We start from the raw sequence: 19024 nt of genomic DNA on the forward strand, positions 1-19024 counted from the left end.
CCATGTACTCAGTAATATCATGACTAATCAAAAAGCTGGTGTGGTCAATTTTAATCTCACAGACCATTATCCAATTTTTCTCTTACTAAATACTCAAACTACTTATAAAAATAAAATGGTTATTAAGAGTTCTTTTGATTCAGGAAAATTTGTGGATTTGGTGCCCGGCTCTGACTGGGGCCTATTATCCGAGGAATCTTGCGTTAACAAAGCATTCAGCACTTTAAATGATAAACTAACAGATATTATAAATACTTGTACGTCTGTATCCTCCATATCACGGTGGTATTCCACCCCCAGGCATCCGTGGATCACTAGAGGACTACTGCGCTCTATAAATAAAAAAGATAACCTCTGCAAAAAATTAAAACTCCAACCATTTAACCTCGCCCTTAAGGCTCGATTCAAATTATATTCACAAACTCTCACCGTCTTACTTAAACAGGCTAAAAGAACCTACTATGAAAATAAAGTGCTGGAAAATGGGAATGACTGGAGAAAGAATTGGAATGTAATTAAAGAATTTTTAAATCTTAATCAACAGGACACACCTGTGACAGAGTTTACGGACGGCACCCGCACTCTAACTGATCCTATAGATGTCGCAAATTCATTTAATGAATCATTTTTCAAGAGCTCTGCAGCCGGTGTCCCTAACTTGCCCAAGTTGCCCCGCGTGCCTCACTCCTTTTTCTTAAAACCGACATCGCCAAATGAAGTTCATCGCACTATAATAGGGCTCAAGACCACAGGCTGTGGCCTAGATTCAATTCATCCATCAAAAGTCAAACTTGTTGCTCGTGAGTTATCTTTTGTCCTCTCTGATATTATTAACACTGCATTTCGTACCGGCGTTTTTCCAACGAGTCTCAAACAAGGAAAAGTAACTCCAGTATTTAAAAAAGGTGATCGAAATATCTTTTCTAATTATCGCCCTATAACGATACTGCCATTTTTTAGTAAAGTAATTGAGAAGCTCCTTGTTAATCGCCTAACGAACTACCTAACAAAATTTAACCTTTTGACTTCTAAGCAGTTTGGTTTTCGTGCTAACTTATCAACCGAATTAGCACTGATAAAACTAACTGACAGCCTAAAGCAGTTTATCGACAATGGGCTATGGGCGGGAGCGGTATTTGTTGATTTAACTAAAGCTTTTGACACTATTAACCACTCCATTTTGTACGCTAAACTTGAATCATTTGGAATTTGTGGACTTGCTTTAGCTCTTTTGCAAAGCTACCTTACTAATAGAACCCAGGTTGTTAGATATGGAAGCGTTTTATCCACTCCAATAACAACAAACCAGGGCGTTCCACAAGGATCAATTTTGGGTCCTCTGTTATTCCTCATTTACATTAATGACTTACCATCATCGCTTAACAGTTCTGAGTGCATCCTCTATGCTGACGATACAACTATATTCACTAGTGATAAAGACATTAACAGTCTACTTAGAAAGTTAAACGCCGATGTCACGAATCTTGTGTCTTGGTGTAAAAATAACTTGCTAAATGTAAACCCTGTTAAAACAAAGTTTATGTTATTTCACTCGTCCCAAAAAACGCCTACAAGAACCCCTGAACTATACATTGACAACTACGTCATTACCCCATCTAATTTTATTACTTTCCTTGGTGTTACATTAGACCCCCAACTTAAGTATAACATTCACGTAAACTCTGTCACTAAGAAGACTGCTTTCGGCATCCGCGTGCTCATTCGAACAAGACACTGTTTTCAGCAATACATACTAAAATCACTTTACTACGCTTTCATTAACAGTCACCTTACTTACTGCGTTTCATCATGGGGCAACACATATCCTGCACATCTGACAACCCTCATTCACCTTCAGAACCGGGCGGTCCGAATAATTACCCACAGTTCATACATCGCGTCAGCAGCGCCCATTTTTCGCACTCTTGAAATTCTACCCTTAACTTGCACATTTCAACTGAAACTATGTCTTATATTGTATAGAAGTAGAAACAGTGACATTCCAACTGAGTTACTTCCCTCAACGCAACTTTTCAATACAAATAACACGCGGTTTCCTGGAAATAATAATCTCTTGCTTCCTAAAGTCAACACTAACTACGGTAAAATGACAGCCTTCTTTTCCGCAATTTCATTTTGGAATTCACTGCCATCAAATATTAAATCATGCTCTTCATTACACTGTTTCCGGCGGCTTCTAAAACAGTTCTTATTAACAACATACCTTACCTGATTATTCGACAAGTGCACATACGTTTATATGTGTGTCTATATATAGGTATGTATCTATGTATGCGTGTGTGTATACATTTATTACGGTGTAGCCACGTTTCATTATTTTTCTCGATTTATGTTGATGGATTATCAGCCGTTTGTAAATTAATTTTGTTGCACTGTTGGATTGCGCACTTTTGTTCATAATCATTATACTTCTATTCAATTACTGTAATGATAGTACCTTCATGTGTATTTCAAGATGGAATTATTTTTGCTAATTTTTGTGTAATCTTCAACTACCCAATGTTTCAGTAATTACTTCTAATATGTTGATTGTATTTTCACGCTGTTCTTACCCTCGTTGCTAATACTATATTACATATTTTGTACATGTTGTAACAGGAGGTCCCCCTGACAGTTTTTACTTTGGGACCTCCTTCTGTGTTACATTTTCTTTGTAATTGTATTGTCTAATAATAAATATCTTCTTCTGTTCACGAAACAACTGCGAGGGTAGCCGCTAATCAAAGAAATAGAACATCGCCCCTTCTGCGTTTTGATTCTCTAACAATGCGGCTAATAGGTATCTGCGCACTAGATTGAATCAAAATTTGACGTTGCGAGTGATATATTCATCATAAACTAAATTGGACACATAGCGTAAGGAATGGGGACAGAGTTATCTGTCCTCGTCGTTTGCGCTGTTGTACTTTTCCGACTCCGCGACTTGAAGGCGATACTCTCTTGTTTATTGTCAGCCTTACGGCGCGGTCTGCATGAACAGTTGGTGTTCGAAATTACAGAGGCCATGTCCCATCTTACTGAGAAAGGACACGAAATCATCTTTCAGTGGCCGCCAAGTCACTGTTATCATCGGCAATGGACATGCTGATCAAGCTACTCTTCTAGCTCATGTATAGAAGACCGCCGCCTATGTCTATATGACAGATGCTGCAAGGATACTCCGCATACTAGCACGCGAGTGCATCACATTGGAGCTGAATGAAGGACTTTTCTTGCATGTCCGATTATACACACTGGATCCAACCGTAAGCCTTCAACTTCAACCAAGTCTTTCCCAAAGAGACGCGGCTCTTTTTTTCTAGGCTATGGTTAGGCGTCGCCTCTACCAATGTCTACGCGTTCCGCATAGGGAGGGCCGTCACCGCTGCTTGTGGCCATTGCGGCGACAAAGAACAATTCGTCATGTTCGGCGCTAGTTCTCGCAGTACAGTGGGCGGAGACAATCGCTTTCCGTCATGGTCCACCAGTTGGACGCCCAGGCTCTGTTGGAAGAACGAATTTTACAACATCGACGGGTCTTAACATCGCATCAAAAGACCGTGCAAGCGAAACTGCGCTTCTTGAGGTCCACCGGCCGATGTGAACGCCTGTAATTGGAACGCTCTTCCTGTTAGCTGTTCCTGTTCTTTCTCTCTCCCTTTTTCTTTGCTGTCTTTCGAAACCCTATTTCCCACCCGCCAGTGCAGGGTATAGCAAACCGGGAACCCGCATCTGTTTAAGCTTCCTGCCTTTCCTCTCTCTTTTTTCTCTCTCTAAGACTACGCCCAAGCGGTAGCTATTTGTATTTATTGTATAGACTAGGAATGTCTGGAATTTCTAAGGTACTGCCTAAACTTAATTTCCTCCTGGAGTGTCTCACAAGAAGTTAACACTGAACATTACTGTTGTACAGAGGAAGCATCTGGAAAACAAAACTTATCGTTTCTCAGTGTGCTACCGGAAGAAGTAACGAGGTGTCATAACCAGAAAAAATATAACAGACCGCGGATCCAACCGAGGCTTGAAGAAGAATTCGCGATCAGCGGCTTGCACATGTTACAACACGCTGTAGTCGTTTACGTATTAACGAGTGCACCCCGAGGTCCCATCGTGTGGGCCACGAGCTGGTATTTAAACGTAATGCTTACAAATCCCATTTCTTCCTGCATTCCCCCTTCACGATCTGCAACAGGCGCACTCTCCGCAAGAGAACTGGGCTCGATTAAGAGTCCAGATGTGCCAACTGGCGCGCACGTACCAACGCGACCAGACGGCCCGTTTTGCGACAGACCATGGAGAGATGTCCCTTCCGGTCACGCTACTCGCGCGACCATAGGACACTCTTATCGAGTTTCTCTTTTATGATTTCTTTAACAATAGCGCAGAGGCCACCGCAAGCCGTCGATATATATGTAGGAGGCCGACAGTTGCGTGTGCGGTGTAAGGCTCACGTGCTGCGCCAGCCCCGGTCTCTATCGGGCAGCGCGGCGTGGGAACAATCGCAGCGCAAACACGGCGACCGTCGGAAAAATGTGACCAGGTGCGGTTCTGTCAAAAAGGAACGCGGCGTGATGACAACTGCTGGAAGCACGCAAGCAGCGACGGCAGATGATCATCGTGTTAGGCCTGGCATCACGCAACGTTAGGCTTAACGAGGCGATGGGCGCCGCCGTTCGGTCAAGCGCTGCCCGTTCGCGACCGAAACAGCAGCGCGTCCCAAAGATAAAAAGAGGCAGCAGGCGTGTTTTTGATGGCCGCGACAAAAGCCAAAGGGAGGAGGGCGGTTGGTTGGTTCGCGTCGGCGCTCGCGCTCGCGGCGCGATCATTAAACCGCGAAAACGGCGGAACGGCGGCCACGACAGCCGTTGGCTGCTTATACCGCTATTCTCTCTCTCTCCCTCACTTCACTCTGGCCGTATGAAGTCGATAGAAGGCGTTACGGGAGCGTGCGATATGCCGCTTTAGCCTCCTGGCTCTTTCTCGTGGACCTTGGCGGTCGTCTGCTTCCGGCGGAAGTCAGGTGTTTCCGTTCCCGCCGCCGTTTCCAGGGGCGTCAGTGTGGTCAGGCTTGGGGTTTCCTTTGTGACCAGTCGCCGGCTGTGCTTTGAATGTAAATTTCAGTAAAGAGAAAAGAGCAACGTTGGATGTTTTTTTGATGCTGTCTAACGAAAAAAAAAAAAGTTGCTGCTTATGTCTACATCGCTTTGCTAATTTCGCAGGTTTGTGTAGATACTCGCATGCAGTCCTTGCTCTATTTTTGCATATCTTCACTTGCGCAATGTGGTAATAAGTTACATGCTGCACGTTAAACATACCTAGCCTACATTTTACAAAATGCACATTTGCTCTTCAAGATCGCACTGCCAGAAAGCTGCTCGATTATGGCTAGAGCATGCTATTTGTCACAGGGTGCTAAGAAAAGCTTATGTGATGGGTGTAACATGGGGTTATAATCCTTGGTGTTATCATGTACTTTAGCCCTTAGGAATGGATTAAGTGAGCAAACATAAGACATATCCACTAAAAAAAAAAAAAAAGACACCTTCGCGGCTCCTTAACATTCAAACACCGATGCATGAAGGCCTTCATTGCCTGACAACTTTCACGTATATAAAGGCACTACTGTCTCTTCCTTGTCTATAACGCGGCTACGGCAGAGTTAGGCTCTTTCGCGATCAATTTGCGAGTGAACCAAGCGAGCACAAAGACGGCGCCTACGCGTCACCGACTTCTCGACTGCAGTGCCGCCTCGCATCGCACGACGGAAAGACTTAACGCCTGCTGCAGAACCCTTGGCTCGTCAGACTTGAGTCGCTCAGATTTGCTATAGCGTTATCGACTTGCCTTCAACGCCTGGGACGAATGACGCGACGAAATGAACGCAGCGAGAACGAGTTGTAAAGGAAAGAAAACGGAAATAAAGAGGATATATTCGCATTCGCCATGAAAGACTGAGGCGCGGGAGACGATTAGGAATGGAAGACTGCCTCGGCTTGGGGCGAAATGCCCGCGCCGCTTCATTTGTATGCGAAAGCGCAGTGATCGAAATACGGAAAAGTTCGAAGGCAAGAGTAATCGTAGCGAGAGAAAAGAAATGAGAGTAAGAAAGACAGGCGGACGTAATCAAAAGAAACAGAAAGACGGGAAAATGTGCACGACACGGATGAGTCCGTCCTCAATTCGCAGAAAACGCAAATCAAGCGTCGCCTATCGTGTGCGGGTTGCTGCTCGCGAGAGGTCTTAAATAATGATGATAAAGAACCAACGGCAGTGTATTTGAGAAGGACGAACTTTTTTGAAGGACGTGGAATAAGGCGCCTTCGAGTTATATGAGGAGCGTTCGTTTTTTCAGGCCCGCGGAGTATGATTGAGAAGACGGACGGCGAAATGGCTGCCTTAAGTTGCTCCATTTTTTTTAAAGCATTCAGTGGCATGCTCGCGTTAGGGGTAGAGAAAAGAAAGAAATAGAGCGAGAGGATACGTTCTTAGTTTTGGTTTGATCCTTCTGAACTGTTCTAAATATTGGATGCCTAAATGCTTGCATGAGAAACGAGAGTGCTTTCAGCGCTAGTGGAAGGAGTTGGTGGCGAAAAAGGGATAAAACAACCACGAACAGTTAGAGTTAAGAAAAAGACACATTCACGCGTGCACGCGCGCACTAAAATCACGGCGCAACGGATGCCACAGACAAATGTCCATGACGGTACCGCGTTTTGGGGGGCTGCGTGAGCTCGCTTGGTTTGCCTGAGTGTCAAGTCTTAGTGCTTGATCGACGATTCCCTGTGTTCTAGTTTCGGCATCATTAAGGGCCGTCGGTAGTCTCTTAAATCCAGAGGCAGTGAGGTGGAGTATCCGTGTTTGAAGATATGTTACTACGCGTCTACTTTTGTCCAGATAGGAGATATTACATGCCTCTATGAGACATAGCTTTACTTTCAAGGACGGTCGGTTTCCAAAGGCGAAGCATACTCAGCGGGGCAAAAAAGAATCTGAAAAGGTTTCAGGTGAACGAGTGGGCTCCCAACAACGTACGAAAGAGGAAAAGATGATAAAGGGACGAGCTAGAAGGAAGCTGAATCAAACACTACGGTTGCTTTGCGTCTGAAAGCAGGGGAGCTCAAGCACCGTGAAAAGCGGGTGATTTCTCATTGTTTTCCCAGCAACGTAAAAGCAAGAGACAGAGTCGTAATGGGTATCAAGAGCTTTCGTGCTCTCGTATACGCGACACTAAACCGCACCGCAACGGGGATATAAACAACGTATAATGCCGTAGTCACGCTGCACTTTAAGTTGCCGTGCAGACGGGTGAGACTAAACCGCTTTACGGTCTCTCTAGAGGACACACTCAGGCCGATAGGGGGAAGTATACGCTGAACAGAAAAGGGAGGGCAGAGAAGTATAAAGAATATGAAAGTGGGGAAGACCTTCTGATGTAGCATAAAAACCACTATCGCCTTAGCGCGCACATATTCCACGGAGTACGGTAACTTGGCGCCTACTCGGAGAGCCACCCAGCGCATCGTGACGGTCCGTTTATGGTGACCATCATTTGCAACAGCTGTAATCTGCGCACTCCGGTTCCGTATACTGTCGTCTCGAATGGCTTCTGCAAGTTAAGCCGTAAAAGTAGAAAAGGTCGTAGAATGAAGTGGTAGTGAAGATAGACACGCACCTGTGAAAGATGTGCGAAAAGTTATTATCGTTAGGCCGTTCCCTGAATCCATCTCAGGCGGCACTGGTGCGTGTGGACACGCTGAGTTAGTCGCCCCCTCCAAAGTCCTTCACAGTCCAGCCACTTCGGACTGGGAAGGGCTACCGTTTTTCGTTTTTATGTTCCCTGCTTATGACGTATTCGCGTAGTTGGGCGGGCGGGAAAAGGTGGGGCGCTGAGAACGACGCTTTATGGAATACACGCTCGCGCTTACCCCGTACTCGTCCCTCGCGCAGGTTGATTTAGGGAAAGCGGCGAAAGAGAAATGGCACTCGTTACTACGAGATCTGGGAGTAGCGGTCACCGCGGTTTGCGGCTTGGACATCAGCCCACGCGCGCGCCGCTCGACCGTCTAACCTGCGCTAACGTTATTAGGAACGTGGTTGGGAGGGGGGCAGACGCGATGCTTAGCTGTCCGCGACCGGCGCCGAGACGACCGCCGGCTGCTGTGTTTATCCATGTGCGAGTGTACATTTATACGCGTCGCTACGCACGCACCGCAAAAGTCTCGCAGACGAGCACATAAATGTATAGATTTATAAGTGAGCGCGACTGCAGAGTCATGAGGGAAGAAGGGCGTTTGGTGGAGTAAGGAGGGAAAGGCTGGAGGGTGCGCGTTCAAGATGGCGGCGAGAGGCAGACGACGGGGGTAATTCGTTTTCATTTGGGGAGGTGGAGCGGTCCGTCGGAGGAGGCGGGAAACGCGCACCCAGAGTGGAATTTCGTGTCGCGTCGTGACTTTTTGACTCGGCCGACATATTTCGTTCCACGCTCTCCTGCGCCTTCTACATCAGCGACGAGGGAGGAAAGGGGCAGTAATGCATTGGAAGCGTGTGTTTGTGAGGTATGGATAAAGAGGAGGAAGCAAAAGTAAGACAGAGAGAGAGAGGAAGAGAAAAAGGAAAGCTTGGCCAAGTGTTGCTCGATATTCGGGAAAAACGCCGAAGATGTGTGACGATGGACACGGCAGGCGAGCGTGGTGCAGCTGAGGGTAAATAAAAAGAGGGAGACGGGCGCACGACGCAAGCGGGAAGTGCTGCAGGAAATGTTGCGAGTCGAGTGACGAACGGAAAACGAGACACTGTATGCTGTGTAAGGGAGAAGAAGAAAGGCAGCAGAACCGTTTCTAGGTGCACTTGGAGGAAAAGGAGTGTTTGCGGTAAATGAGGAAGACGTTAAAGCCGAGCCAGAGAGGGAATTCGAGAGCTGTTTAGGGGAGAAGCGAGGAAAGAAAAGGAGAGGAAAACATTCCGCGAATGCACTTGGCTGCGTACTGGCATGCGTTCGGGAGAGCAAAATAAAAGGCAAAAAAAGACACTAAAACTGAAACGGTGAGCGAAATGTTTTTCCAAAAATGCTTTTAAGGTGACTCGCTGGTATTTAGGGAGACACGCTCGATGGGCGGTTAAAGAAAAATCTTCCCTGGATGAACGCGATATATTGCGAAAAATGTGGCGAGCAAAGAAGAGCGTCTCGCCGCGGTGCGGGGGAGTGGAAGGTCGGGTTGTGCAGGGAAAAAAAGGGAGGCACTAAGGGCTGATAAAGAGGGGGTGCGGGGAGAAATGGGGGAGACAGCACTGACGTGGAAGTAGAGAAGCGGAGGTTGCTTCGTTTCGTCCAAGTTTAAGGGAGCGCGAGGGCGGAAAAAGCAAAGCGGAGGCACGAGCCAAGTTTACGGGAAGATAGAATATAAGGCAGCGGGGAGGCAAAGGAGATATGAGTCGGGAATGAAAGAGATTAGGGATAGACGGGAGCGTGCCGCGCACGCGCGTGAGAAATGTCATTTTCCCCTTCGCGCTGTGGCACAGAAAAGAAAGAAAGCATCACGCGGCGCCCAAATTATTGATGCGCCACTCGTGGGCGATGCGGCGACCGCGCGGGCAGCCGCCCCGAACGCGTTGGAGGCGCGATGGCGGGAATTGATGCTTCGCGCTCTCATCGCGTTACTTGGAAAACTTTTGAGGCGCTCGCGCTCGCGAGCGCTTACTGACTCGTCGCTTGGTGGGAGTACACGCTCATCGGTTTGCCCTAGCTGAAAGAAATAAAAGGTTACTCTGACAGCTAAAACTGCGCGGGAAAGCATTTGAATAGCGAAGATACTGCGGAAAGGAGGAAACACCGCCCGAAAGTGGTGTTCTTGGCGTCATTATTTCTGTCGTTACACTTACACTGGAACAATGTTTGCGTAGGATGCTATCGTGTACTTCTACTTCGATTAACAGCTTCCGTGTTGTAGGCCGACTTATATGGGTGATATCTGTGAAGCAACACAGCGCAAGGGCAGAACGTTAATTGGCCAATAAATTCGTATGTGGCGTGTACTCTGATGCTCACGAGCATGGTCTATCTTTTTGTCACTTCCGCGGCACACAAACGTTTTGCCTTACATAATTCTTGCTGCCGAAGGGTGGTCTATACATCAAGCTTTGCTAACCAGCTCATACCTAGTGGGACAACACTCTTTCGTAAAACAGGTCAAACGGGTGGCAGAGGTCAGTGGAACCCTGGACCAAAGGGGCTCCGACCATTCGACGAAAATCTTTTTAAACAATAAAAGCTTTTTTTTCTCTCTCTGAATTAATGCAACAAAGGAGTAAGAGATGCTAAAAACACGAACACGCCATATACGGTGTAGCTAATATGCAGCTTTGTTTTGTAGTGGTCGCTTTTTTGTGATTCTTTGATAGAACGTTCCTACTATTTCTAGGAGCTGCCGCTCTTTCCTTGCTGCAATGGGTGAAGAGATCTCCGAGGACCTTCCTGGTGCGCTGCCACCAGGTTGAATGACGTCCAGGAAACGTGGAAACGCGTCAAACGATACGGACAGTGAGGCCACTGAGTTATGCTCGGACAGCTACGACTCATCGGACGATGACTTCAAAGTCTTGATGAGTAGATCAGCAAAAAAAAAAGACTACTGCAGGCGTCTTCGTCAGCAAGTGCTTCTACCATGAGGAGTGCACAGCACTGCTGGCCGCACACTGTGCTTTTCATGCCCGTGTTCTCGGCGACCAGTTTGCGGCTCCTAAACAGGCAGGACATCTCTTCGTTGCTTGAGAAAATTGCACGACATGAGATTAAGGACGTGAGAATAAACTCGCGCAAAAATGTCCTGGCAGTTGACGTGTTACACCGCAGCGCCCTACAAGGCCTATATAATATAACTGAGATCAACATGCAATGTAAAGGGGCAATCAATGAATCATACAGGCGGCGATAATACTGCGGGCGTCATTTGTGATGTCGAAGCTGCCATCCCGAATGACGACTTGCCAATACTGATCAAACCAACGACAGAAGGCACTTTCTTACGAGGATCTTCAGACGGGGAAACACATGCTGTGTGAAGGTTTTGCTTGAAGGAAACAGCCATCCTTCCCACGTCAAAGTAGGACATGTCCGCCATCCAGTACGACCATTTATACCGAAGCCCCTCCAGTTTTTCATGTATTGCAAGAGTGGCCACGTAAAGGGTGTCTGCGGGAACAACGTCGTGTGCCCGCGGTGCTCTGAGTCCCATTCAGAAGACGCCTGCAGCAAAGATGTTCTAAAGTGCCCTAACTGCAGTGGTGCTCCCTCATTAAATGATTGCCCGCGGGTGCGACATCAATCCGCCATCCTCAAACGAATGGTGCGGGATGATTCAACGCATCAAGAGGTTGTTGACGCTCTTCAGCTGCAGATGGTGACACGCCATTTCTTCCGTCAGAATGATAGCCGCGTCAATGCATAGCACCACCAAGACAGATACAAGGAAAGCAAACAAAGCGGAAAGGCTCACCCGTCCTGAAGAATGTCCTGAGCTGCCGAGGGCACAACGCCCTGCTAAGTTACCTCAAAACGCACCAACCTCAAAGGGTTCAGCAACTACTGGACCGACGCTGGCTGATGATCACCAGGTCATCAACATTCTGCGGTCGTTCATGAATGCCATTCGCGTTATACTTAACATGAAATCTTCTTCTGTACAAAGCCCGCTACAGGTGCAGGACACTATGAGTCCAGTACTTGCAGCTCTAGGTTGAAATCATGGCTCTCCAGCAGTCGTCTTTCGTGAGAAGGTCCGGAACGCGCCGATATTTCAGTGGAACGCCAGAGGACTTAAGTCACGCATGTCGGACGTTCGACAGTTTGTGTTCATGATTCAGTTCCGCATCATCGTCATCTGCCAGCCCCTATCAGCTAACATCAGACTCTGACTGAAGAAAGGCAAGCTCACTTTCACAGTAGTTGGAGTCTACATTTCGCCCTCAAGTCGGCTGGACTGCGAGCGGTTACGGCAAATCACGACAGCTACTCCGCAGCCTTTGGTGATGACTGGAGATTTTAATGCCCATCACTATCTCTGGGGAAGTTCTAAGATAAACTCGACGGGCAGATGATTAGTGTCTTTTGCCTCCGAACAAGAACTGTTTGTTAATGATGGAAGCGCCACGTTTCTGACCTCACATTTGTTTCACGCTTCTTCACTAAAAAGGTCAGGTGGTTTCGGATATTTAAACGCGGTGAAGTGACCACCAACCCACTTATCTTAGGATTGAAGGGTTGACGGGCTCCAAGTTAGCGGGCGCCACTGAATATATTGACTGGCTGATTTTCTAATCAATTGTCGAAAACGCTTGTCGTGATGACTTGTCCTCTAGCATAGAGGACACCATAAAGGGTGCCCTAGAGGCTGCCACGCATTCGCGTCCGATAATGTCTACACGCACCCAATACGACGTTGAGCTGGAGAAGCTTCGTGCAATTCGTCGCCGTGCAGAGCGAAGATACAGGCATACAAGTTCTGTACATGACCTGAGGTTGACCAGAAGAGCTCAAAAGAAAATTCAGCGTCGCATGGACAGACTTACCTCGCAAAGATTGATGTCATTCTACGAGTCTTTGGATCCACGAAAACCTTTGTCTCACCTATGGAGAACTGTTCATGGTCTGTGGAACCCTTCAGCAGCGCCACCTTTTCAAGTCTTTGGAACTTCACCAACAATGCAGAGAGATTGACGTCACTGACGATTTCTGCAGGAAGACTGCTGGCGAAACTAGATCCGCTGGAACGTCGACGCTCGACCACTGAGCGATTTCACGCGACTGCCGCATGGACAGTACTTTTACCATGGATGAACTCGAAGCTGCACTTGTCCTCTGCAAGCGTTCATCATCACCAGGACTCGACGGTATAACCTACCGTGCCTTATGTAATCTCGGCGAAGAGGCTCGGAAAGTGCTCCTGCTCTTGTTCAACAGCTCCTGGTAGACATGTACGGTTCCCCAGAAATGAAAGACCAGTCGCCTAATTCCTCTTCTCAAGCCTGGCAAGTCGCCTGTAGACATTGCATCGTACCGACCAATTGTGCTTGCGAGTTGCATCAGAAAACTAATGGAGAGGATGGTTCTAGCACGGCTTGAATGGTACATCGAACATTACCAGGTATATCTAGATGAAATGGCCGGTTTCAGGCGCGGCCGTTCTTCCATTTACAACGTTATCGACTTGGTGACGTACGTCGAGCACCAGAAGTCCTGCAAAAGATTCTCTGCTGCCATGTTTCTGGATGTTAAAGGAGCATATGATAACGTAACGCACGAAGCGATTTTCAACACGTTAGAAGCAGTTGGACTTGGCGGCAAGATTTATTTCTGGATTGTAGCTATCTACAGAAGAGATCCTTTTTCATGCTTACCGAGGATGACCCAACCTCCCAGTATTACAGTAACCGTGGGGTTCCTCAGGGCGGAGTACTGAGCGCAACGCTTTTCAATCTAACACTCACTGGACTCCCCGACATCCTTCCATGCACCATTAGGCTGTCCATCTATGCCGACGACATTTGTATTTGAACGTTGGGTGTGACGCGACTGCAGCTTCGCGCGCGGCTTCACAAGGCACCCACGTTAACATAATCCTACTTTGGAGAACAAGGACTTCAAATATCATGCGAAAAGTGTGCAGTGGTGGTATTTACCAGGAAACCAATGTCCCCATACGTGATATCCGTCGACGGACAGCTGATCTCGTACAGCACAAGTCACAGATTTTTGGGGGTAGTCATTGTCAGAAACCTTTCCTGAACCCCTCATGTGAATTATGTGAGAGAACACCTGACGGGAATTTGCCATATGTTTAAGTTCCTAGCAGAAAAGATTTGGGGAGTGTCAATACAGCCTATGCTGCAAATGTACAAGGTCCTCTTTATTGAAATCTTGCGGTACAGTCTACCGGTCATCTCCAACAGTTGTGGAACTAACCTGAATACAATCCAAAGCATCCAAGCCCAAGCCCTCAAGATATGCCTTGGTCTAACGCGGAGTGCGCCAACGACTGAAGTTATTGCAGTCGCTCAAAATTTCACTATTAGAACGCACATTAGCATTGAAACAATGCGTGTGCACATAAGACACTTCGGCCGGACCCCTATCCACCACCTCGCAAGTCTCCCAGTAGAAAGGCCCCACACTACATTCAGTGCACCTGTCTTCGCGTACCGCGCCTCTCGCGCCTCTCGCGCCTCTCTCAGGTCAGGTTACTCACCTGTGGTAAGTCCTTCACTTTCTCCATGGTGTGTGAGCCGTACTCAAGTAAACCTCACAATTCCAAGACTTCATAAAAAGTTGGACTTACCGCCATCTACACTCAAGCAACTTAGTTTACTCCTCTTGTATGAGATATACAGCGACTACACACGCGTCTGTACTGATAGCTCAACTACATCAACCGGTTCTGGTGGTGCTGTAGTCATAACAACAATGGGAATAACCCAGCGGCTCAAGACTTGCCATATAACTACGTCTACAGCTGCAGAGCTCGCGGCTATTCGCAACGCGCTTCACGTGATAAATGTTTTGAGTCCTCGAAAATGGGCATTCTGCGATTCAAGGCCGGCCTTGCAATGTGTGCAGTCGTTTCTCCGACATGGAACTCACGGTCAGCTTACGTTCGAAATCGTGGAACCTGTCCATGACTTGAGAGAAAGAAGCCATGATGTATTTTTTCAGTGGATACCAGGCCATTGCGATATCATTGGAAATGATGACGCAGATAAGGCAGCTCGGTCGTCAAACAAAGACCGCTGCGTCCTCTCTGAAGGACCAACGCTGCGAGACAACTTCGTATTCTAGCACGCACGCTCTCCTTAGCAGAGTGGAATACCGCACATACAAGGCGCACTAGACTGCACAGACTAAACCCGTCACTGGAACTCAGACCTCCGGCCGACTGCACCGATGTAAAGCGTCTCTTCTGTGTCGGTGGTGGCTGGGAGTTGCCTGCACGTGGTGTTTGCGGGTGCGACCACTTATTGTGCCACTGTCCTCAATTTCAAGCACAAATACATTCTTTGCCCAACGCATTGGGGAAAGTAGATGATCGTCCTTTGAGTGAACAGGCAATACTAGAGCACCACTCTCGATCATCGGCTCAGAAGGCAGTGAAGGCACTTTTGCGCTTTCCGAGAACGTCTGGTTTGTACGAGCGGCTTTGCCTCGACTACTGTCCGTGCAGGTCTCCGCACCCACTCTCTCTATTCTCTATTTTTCCCTTCTCCCTACCCCAAGCGTAGGATAGCCAACTGGACTCTTGACTGTTTAACATCCCTGCCTCTCTTATATCTCCCCCCCCCTCTCTCTCTGCACGGGGGGAATATCCTTTATAGTGTCAATAGTTACAATATGTCCTAGCGCCGAATCTACTAAGCCTATCACGCTCGGCATGCTTAAGTCAAACCTTTATAATTAAGTGCAGAAAATTTCAGGGAGGCATGACACGCCTGAGCCCTATCACGCAATAGTGAGGCTGATTGTTGGCAAGAGATGAAAAGCAAATTGACCTGCTTTGGTGTTCTTTGTACAATATTTCTCTCTTTACTGAAACTGGCGCTTAGGAGTCCTTATAGAGTAGAAATATTAACGAAAGTACTTCGATTGGAGACGTGTCGTATAGGTCAAACTACGCCATGAGCAACGTGTCGAGGTGCCTGCAGAATGTGCATTATACTTTTCACCAAGCTCACTAATATCTTTTCGCTTGACAAATGTAGACGGCGGGGCGTCATTAGAGCATATAAAGAAATGTAGCGAGTACATTTCTTTCTTCTTTTCGTCGCGGGGTAAGTTATGGCGCGCGTCCGCACCGTTCGCTGAGAAAACGCGCAGAACGTATTACAGATTACAAAACATTAGAATGCTTCGCACAGTGGGAACATTTGCGGAACCTAAAATCGTAAGTTAAATTTTCACAAATCGCACACCACTTCGCTTTGCAAACTCCTAGACTGAGACTAAAAAAGTCTGGTTAAGAAAAATGTGCTCGGAGCTATTCCAGCGCGTTCGGCTTCGTGTAAAACTTGGTAGATATGCGGTGAAGAGGACCAACGCGGCTGGACTGCAGGAACGGCAGCGCTCCTGAAGGAAGTCACGGCGGCTGGCTCCGGGAGGACATGGAGAAACAAAACACTTCCGGTGGCGCCCTCGTCGCCAGCTTCAAACAGCAGCCACTCTGACGCATGTCGTTACGGTTCAAAGATGCTGCGTGGCTTTACGAGGATGGTGAGGCGGTCCGACATGCTATAACATGGACAGAAAAGTGAACATGCGGTTGACTGTCTAATCCGCCGTTCTTTGTGGTTACGCTTGCCGTACAACATGCGCTCTTTAACGAAACGTCGTCGCGCGATCCTTCTTAGCTCTATGCTTTATCGCTTGTTTGAGCTTGTTATGTACCTCCTTTAGCTCCGCCTTTGCACAGGGCAGCGGCCTGACAACGAAGGCGTTGATTTAAGGAAGGAAGTGGAGCAGTGGAGGTGCAACGCCCGAAACAAATCGCGCATAACCTCGCAGAACGCTTCAGCACCCCGAAATTAGTTCTTATCATTTAACACTATGTGCTTTTTGTTTCCGCCGCTCCCCGCAATACCACGTTTCTTGAACTAACACGCAGTTTAGCATCGTCTTTCGAACATCGAACAAAGGAAGCAAACATGCATAAGAGTGCGAGATCGCAGGCGCAAAAGCAGCATAAAAAGCAGCAAGGTTGCTTGCCAGGCTGAAAACTAGGATCGAGGTTTTAAGTACGGTTGTTTCGAAACAGCGCAGCGACATCTGCTGGGAGGAGTGGCCCTCTGTTTGCGCGCCGTTGCCGTCCAGCGATCGTCCTGGGTTACGAAACTACCGCTGGGAGGGACTGCAGCGAGGGTCGGAAGCCCGGACGGGAGGGGGGGGGCGGAGGGGGGGGCGGTTGAAGAGGGTGAAGCTGGGGGAAGAGGAGGTATTTGAAAGAACGTTCGAGCTTCCCCATTTTGACAAATGTATTTTCAAAGCGTAGCAGCAGCTCAAACACGGCGGGGCTTCGTTTTGAGCAGCCTGGACGGACCGGGCGAAAAACAACCTAAATAACGACTGAGCCGAAATTTAGACGACCAGCTAAAGCGCAACGACGAGGACCGTTACATTCTTGTTGCACACTGCGCACGCGAAAAAAGAAAACAAACATACCCAAAAGTACAAATGAAGAAAGAAAGGTAGAATGTCGCATAGCGCGTGGCTGCATTAGGGGTGGTCATCAAATTGGTATCAAGATCCGCTCTTACGCAGCACTGTACTATCGGTAACATTTCTTTTTCAGATATATTTTATTGCTGGCGCTCTCTCGTTGGCTTAGCTTTCGGTTTGCTCAGGAAAGATCTCACTCTAGAGAAAAGTATAAAACGCCACATTCAGTTTTTTTTTCAGTAAGACAGGATGGCATCGCTGATGGGTCGGAACCGGGGCAGTGCGGTCGTCTGTCGAAGCAAATAACAGCCGCGGAGGCAAGTGCTATTTTTGCCCCACAATGAAACGCTCGTTTCAGCACTTGTAACGCGGTCACTCCAAAACTTAAAGAAAAAAGAAAACATGGAGCTGCCTGATGTATCAGCGAGGTCATTCGTAGAAGCAGTCTCCGGGAGCTAACCTCGAGTAGGAGAATTGCAAGTACCATGCCCGAAAAGACAGCGATATGGCGAGAAAGCGTCATTTGCTCCAGCGTATAAGCAGAGTTGGTACAGCTTGCCGCTACACTCTCCCGACTCCTGACAGCTCTGACCATTCGTGCAGTACGTCGCCACAAGTTTCCATCACGGCCCTGTGCTAAGCGTTCCGATAAGAACAGCCAGCGTAGTGTGGTTGTGCTTAAGAAGCAATCTTTATTTGATAAATTCAAGCCTGGATATGATACCTGTGGCGTCTTCTAAAAGCGGTCCTTGCGTACGTACCCCACTAGGAGCTTTTGTCAGCGCTCGCTTCTTCACACTAAAGGACCTTCTAGGAGAATCCGCCTTCAGTTAGTCCTTTCGTTTTAAGTGTGATGGCCTGTATAATTTGAGCATTGACGTGTTTGTAAGTGAGACTTAGGCTTAACATGTAGGAACGGGCACCGTGTTCAAGTAAATAAAACAGCTCAATAAACAAGCAAATGTACATCATCTGCAATTGACTCATCTGCGCCCTTTAGATTCGGAGATCAGCTCCTCAGTGACGGCTGCTTCTTTAGACATAGGCATCTGCGTGAACTCAGAAGGTTTTTGTTTCCAGACTCAGAGCGAAGTGTGCATGACACATGCCGTACGCGTGCACTAGCGTTGCAGTCGACTGAAATAGAAAAAAAGAAAAGAGACAGAACGCGGTGAGACACTGGGTGCTTTTTCTTGCAACTGAAACTGAAACACTGAAACTAGAAAACATACGTGAAAAAAATTTTCGAATATTTTTAATCAGAATGCTGTCGTACGAGTAAATATTCCTTTTCAAATATTGTTGTTGTACTAGAACAAGAAAGTTTCTTTTTGTATTTCACAATTTACTACTTCGTTCTTGGTGACCCCTATCAACCAGTGATTCTGGCGCAAGACTTGGCCAGACTGTGCAAACAAACTATTATGTTGTGCGGAATGGCGTTGCTCATTTGAAGACGGCGGTTTCATCTGAGTTTCTTTATTGCGTGTTTGTTCAAAGCGTAGCGTGCGCTTCACTTAAAGTTTTGCGTGACTTAGCGCACGGCATTCATTGGCGAAAGGTGTGAGTGCAGCTTTTTGTTATTGTGCAAGTTTACGCTGCGCATCCGACGCGCTGTGTCTCGTCGTGAAGATAAACGCGGAACGCTCAGCGAAGAAACGTCGCGCTATGTTCGTTCACTCTCTGTAACAAAGGCTCTGAGTGTCGGACGGGCAGCAAGATGAGTAAGTCGAATATTTTCTAAATGATAATGTAGAGAAATGTTGTCTTGCCCAATAACTGTTGGATATGAATACATGGTGTCGCACGGAATCGCGAATGGTTCTGTGA

Source organism: Dermacentor andersoni, chromosome 2 (genome assembly GCF_023375885.2).
Source record: "Dermacentor andersoni chromosome 2, qqDerAnde1_hic_scaffold, whole genome shotgun sequence".
In the NCBI taxonomy this organism is placed as follows: Eukaryota; Metazoa; Arthropoda; class Arachnida; order Ixodida; family Ixodidae; genus Dermacentor; species Dermacentor andersoni.